Raw genomic sequence first — 6144 nt, forward strand, 5'->3', positions numbered from 1 at the left:
GTAACCCTACCTTTGTTTCAAAAGGTTGTTATGACCACCTGTTGTTATGACTACCTTATGACCACCTTACAACCACGCCTTTGTTTCCGGAGGTCCTTATAACTAACTTAGTATGCTTATGTTCTGCTCCTGTAACCCCACCTATCTGCCTGCTAAATCCCTCATTTGGAAACCCCCTACCCCTGAGCTATAAAAGCCTTGTCTTCCTCACATCCAAGGCTGACCTTTCCAACCCTGCTGTAGGGGGAGGCAGCCCTGGTACACGGATTTTTTTTAAAAGTGTGTGTGTGGATGTGTGGGTGGCTTGCAGCTGGGCAGTGGTGGTGCTCACCTTTAATTCCACCACTAGGGAGGCAGAGGCAGGTGGATCTCCGAGTTCAAGGCCAGAGTGAATTTCTGGACAGCCAGGGCTATACAGAGAAACCCTGTCTCAAACAACAACAAAACAAAAACATAAAAAGCTTGCTTTAACTATTTTAGCAATGATTATTGGTTGGTGGTCTTTCTCCTGGAATCTTTGGGATTAACATTATCTCTACAGCCCAACTTTTAATTTTTTGAGATTGACTCACTGTGTAACGCAAGATGGCCTGGACTTCACCATTGTCTTACCTTAAGGGCATTTAAGGGCTGGGATTGCATTGATTATATTCTATTATTTTTTCAGTTTTTTTGAGACAGGATTCCTCTGTGTAACAGACCTGGTTGTCCTGGAACTCACTTTGTAGCCCAGACTGACCTTGAACTCACTGAGATGCACCTGCCTCTGCCTCTCCAGTGCTGGGTTTAAAGGTGTGCGCCACCACCACCTGGAGAACTTTCTATTATTTTAACATGTATTTCTGTTTCTTTTTCTTTCATGTGGATGGGTGTTTTGCCTCCATGTTTATCTGTGTACCATGTGCATGCAGATCTTGAGGAGGTCAGGAGAGGGCATTGGATCCCCTGGAGTTGCAGTTACAATAGTTGTGAGTCACCATGTGGGGGCCAGGAATTGAAGCAAGTCCTTTGGAAGAGCAATTAGTCCTCTAAAGCCCCAGCCATCTCTCCAGTCCCTGCTCAGACAGGGACTAATATCTGGGATACTTTTTCACAGTTGGCTCTGCACACTTGAAACATTTCTTTCTTTGCCTCCACCCACCTCCCAACTGCTGTTGTTTGGCGCTACCAGATGCGCAGGTAGATTATTCCTGGAAGTCATTCCTGTCCCAGGATGGCCAGTAATTCCTACATATGGAAATATAATGGCCCATTAAAGTCAGACTAACTGTATTTCCAACTTAACTTCTCCGGATTCAGAAGTCCCTTAGCCTGTGGGAGTGGTTATATACAGAAGGAGAGTCATAGGAGATAGAAGTGTTCTGTTTTTAAACTGGGTCTAGCTATGGAGTCCAGGCTGGCCTCGAACCCACAGTGAATCTCCTGCCCGTGCCTCTCCAGTGTTGGGATTACAGATGTGCACCACCCATCACTTAACCAATTAGAGCTCATACCATCCCCTTTCTCCAATTTTACACAAATGTATGACAATAGCGTTCATTTCTGAGGTCATTCCAAGGGTTTCCAGCAAACAAGGAGCTTCATGCTTGAGCATTAGCTCCGGGTTCGTGCTCTGGGCATGCATGAGTGTGAAAGGTTTGGTTGTTTCTTGACCTCTGATTAACAAAGAACAAAAAATGAGGGGCAGTAGAATCTGAGAGGGCGGGATACAAATTGCTTGGATCTGCGCAGCCGCCTCAGCCCCACCCCCACCCCCCCTGCGCGCCCTTGAGCAGAACCCCCTCATCGTGGGTCTTGCTACCATGTGGCCACTAGAGGGCAGCAGAGCCTCACGTCTGGCGAGGCCAGGCTCATTTTCTGGGTTGCCAAGAGGACTTCCGGACCTCGCTCACGTGGACTTCTGGGGACACCGTCCATCGGTGGCAATAAAAAGTGTGCCCGCTTGGCTTAGCACAGAGCCGCAGAGTCCTGACGGATGCTTCCCTGTTAAGATCGGGCTCACCGCAGAGTATGGCTTACTTGTCACCCTGATGGGCAGAGGTCCACGTGACTGTGGGGCCAGGCCCCTGAAGGAAGTAGCACAAAGCTGGCAGATGGCACAGCCACCGTGTCTACAACCAGTCGTCCCCACTGATCACACACAAAAACATTGTGAGCCCACAGGTGTATGTTTGTCACCGAACTCAGAGTCGTGGCCAAGCTGGCGGCAGGGCTGCCTTTTGTAAAAGAAACCTGCAAGTATCTGCATCTGTAAGGTGAACAGCGAAAGCTGAGGGGACTTTTCTTCTCTGTTCTGAAAAGGAGGTGGGTCTGACATTTGGCGCCGACACAAAGGAGCACAGGTGGCAGTTTCCTGAGTCCATCTGCATCACAAGGCAACCTCGGCCTGCCACAGACTTCTCCGAGCTTCTTCAGGCCTTCACTAGCCCCAGAAGCCCCGTCCTTAAACCCGCCTGCCAGTTCTTCACCAGATCTCTGGAAACTCTGGATAGTGGTCCAAAAAGAAATACAGCTGCTTTCATTTCTTTCTGTTGTTTGTTTTGTTTTGTTTTGTTTGAAACAGAATCCCATGGGCCCCACTTGGCCTGGAACTGTAGAGCCCAGACTGGCCTTGGACTAATCCTTCAGTGCTAGGATTACAGGCCTGTGCGACCACGTCTGCTTGTGTTCTGTCTGTCTGTCTGTCTGTCTGTCTGTCTGTCTCTCCCTCTCTCTCCTCCTCCCTCTCCCCAACTCTACTGCTGGGGGTGGGTCTTAGGCCCTTGAGCATGCTAGGAAAGCTCCCTGCCACTGAGCTGTATCTTCAGCCCAGAAAGAAATCTATTTTACTTTTGTTTTCATTTTTTTTAAGGCTTATTATGTATACAGTGTTCTGCCTGCATGTATGCCTGCAGGCCAGAAAAGGGCGCCAGATCTCATTACAGATGGTTGTGAGCCACCGTGTGGTTGCGGGGAATTGAACTCAGGACCTCTGGAAGAGCAGCCAGTGCTCTAAACCTCTGAGCTGTCTCTCCAGCCCCCAGAAATTTATTTTAATGCTCATTTATCTCTTCAAGATTTGATAATTGATTTTTTAATTTGATTTCATTTTTTTTTATTTAATTTAATTTTTTGACAGGATCTCTCTCAGTAGCAAGCCCAGTCTCCAAACTCCAGGTGATCCCCTGACTTGATCTAAACAAGTACATTTAAAATCTTTCATTCTTCACTATTTTGACTAGACAAAATCCTCAGGGATTGTGATAAAGTGTGGGGAACAGACCAGCCCAGACCTGTCCCTGGCTACAGGCCGGGTCCCAGCCCAGCCCTTGCCTAACCTGGGGTTCAGACACCCACTATATCCTCATTCCAAGCCTGTGGGGCAGGGACATCTGCTCACCATGCTTCCTTTGTGAATAACTTTGATGGGAAGGGGGTGTCACTCTCTTCTTTGTGAATACCTCTGATTCAGGAGAGTCACCCCAAATCAAAGTATTCATGGGGGTTTGTCTGTTTAGAAATCACACTGCTCAAATTGTCAGCCCCTGCAGCCTGGCACAGTTATCATCATCAGCCTCAGGAGTTGGTTAGATTCCCCCCAAGGGAGTGCCAGATCCACAAGAAAAAACTTCAGGATGGGCCAGAGTGAAACAGCTGGTGAGTTTGTTAATTATTAGGGTCAGGCAGCTCACACCCTTAATCCCAGCACTTGGGAGGCAGAGCCAGGCGGATCTCTGTGAGTTCGAGGCCAGCCTGGGCTACCAAGTGAGTTCCAGGAAAGGTGCAAAGCTACACAGAGAAACCCTGTTTCGGAAAAAAACAAATAAAAAAAAATTACAGGAGAACATGAGAAAAGGACAATAGAACACCCCCTTGACGGCCTCCACCCAAGGGTGAGTGTGGGTGCCTCCAGAGCTGTGTTTAGATGTCTTTACAGTGGCTATGTGTGTGATCCTGGAGCTTACTAAATTGCATTCTTCAAAGGATGTCATTTACAACAAAGTTTAAAGATGAATAAAGCTTAAATGTAAGTAACATTTAAGTTATGTAAGGGCTGAGAAATGTCCTCAGAGGTTAAGAATGGATGCTGCTCTTGCAAAGGACCCAAGTTCGGTTCCCAGCATCCAGGTCAAGTGAATCATAACTGCCTGTCTGGTCTCCATGGGTACCTGAACTCGTGCATGCACACACATACTTAAAAATAATAAAATAACTCTTTTTTAAAGTTATGTAAAAAATATAAGCTGGTTTACTTTTTCTCTCTTTTTAGTTTTTAGAGTCAGGGTTTTCTTAGCCCTGGCTGTAACCCTGGAACTTACTTTGTAGAGTAGGCTGGCCTTGAACTCAGAAATCCATCTGCCTCTGACTCCTGCCTCTGTGCTTGGATTAAAGGCCTGTGCCACCACTGCCCAGCTAGCCCTGGAAATTCTCTAAGAAAAAAAAAGTGGGACTAGAGAGATGGCCAGAAGTTTAGAGAGCTTCCTGCTCTTTTGGAAGACCTGGATTGTTTCCCAGCACCCATGTTAGGAGGCTCACAAGAGTCCATAATTCCAGTTCCAGGGGATCCAACATCTTCTTTTAGCCTCCAAGGGTAACTGCACCCAAGCACAAACCTCCACTCAGGCACATACCCCCACCCAGGCACATACCCCCACCCAGGCACATACCCCCACACAGGCACATACCCCCACCCAGGCACAAACCCCCACCAGGCACATACCCCCACCCAGGCACATACCCCCACCCAGGCACATACCCCCACCCATGAACATACCCCCACCCAGGCACATACCCCCACCCAGGCACATACCCCCACCCAGGCACATACCCCCACCCATGAACATACCCCCACCCAGGCACAAACCCCCACCCAGGCACATACCCCCACCCAGGCACATACCCCCACCCAGGCACATACCCCCACCCATGTACATACCCCACCCAGGCACATACCCCCCACCCATGTACATACCCCCACCCAGGCACACATACCCCCACCCAGGCACATACCCCCACCCAGGCACATACCCCCACCCAGGCACATACCCCCACCCAGGCACATACCCCCACCCATGAACATACCCCCACCCAGGCACATACCCCCACCCAGGCACATACTCCCCACCCATGTACATACCCCCACCCAGGCACATACCCCCACCCAGGCACAAACCCCCACCCAGGCACATACCCCCACCCAGGCACATACCCCCACCCAGGCACATACCCCCACCCAGGCACATACCCCCACCCAGGTACATACCCCCACCCATGAACATACCCCCACCCAGGCACATACCCCCACCCAGGCACATACCCCCACCCAGGCACATACCCCCACCCATGAACATACCCCCACCCAGGCACAAACCCCCACCCAGGTACATACCCCCACCCAGGTACATACCCCCACCCAGGCACATACCCCCACCCAGGCACATACCCCCACCCAGGCACATACCCCCACCCAGGCACATACCCCCACCCAGGCACATACCCCCACCCAGGCACATACCCCCACCCATGAACATACCCCCACCCAGGCACATACCCCCACCCAGGCACATACCCCCACCCAGGCACATACCCCCACCCATGAACATACCCCCACCCAGGCACAAACCCCCACCCAGGTACATACCCCCACCCAGGCACATACCCCCACCCAGGCACATACCCCCACCCAGGCACATACCCCCACCCATGTACATACCCCCACCCAGGCACATACCCCCACCCAGGCACACATACACATAATTAAAAATGAAACTTTTTTTTCTCTTTATTTTATTTTATTTTATTTTATTTTATTTTATTTTACAATACCATTCAGTTCTACACATCAGCCACAGGTTCCCCTATTCTCCCCCCTCCCACACCCTCCCCTTACCCCCAGCCTACTCCCCATTCCCACCTCCTCCAGGGCAAAGCCTCCCCCGAGGACTGAGATCAACCTGGTAGACTCAGTCCAGGCAGGTCCAGTCCCCTCCTCCCAGACTGAGCCAAGTGTCCTTGCATAAGCTCCAGGTTTCAAACAGCCAACTCATGCAATGAGCACAGGACTTGGTCCCACTGCCTAGTTGCCTCCCAAACTGATCAAGCCAATCAACTGTCTCACCTATTCAGAGGGCCTGATCCAGCTGAGGGCCCCTCAGCCTTTGGTTC

The sequence above is a fragment of the Peromyscus maniculatus genome, chromosome X (genome assembly GCF_049852395.1).
Source record: "Peromyscus maniculatus bairdii isolate BWxNUB_F1_BW_parent chromosome X, HU_Pman_BW_mat_3.1, whole genome shotgun sequence".
Classification (NCBI taxonomy): Eukaryota; Metazoa; Chordata; class Mammalia; order Rodentia; family Cricetidae; genus Peromyscus; species Peromyscus maniculatus.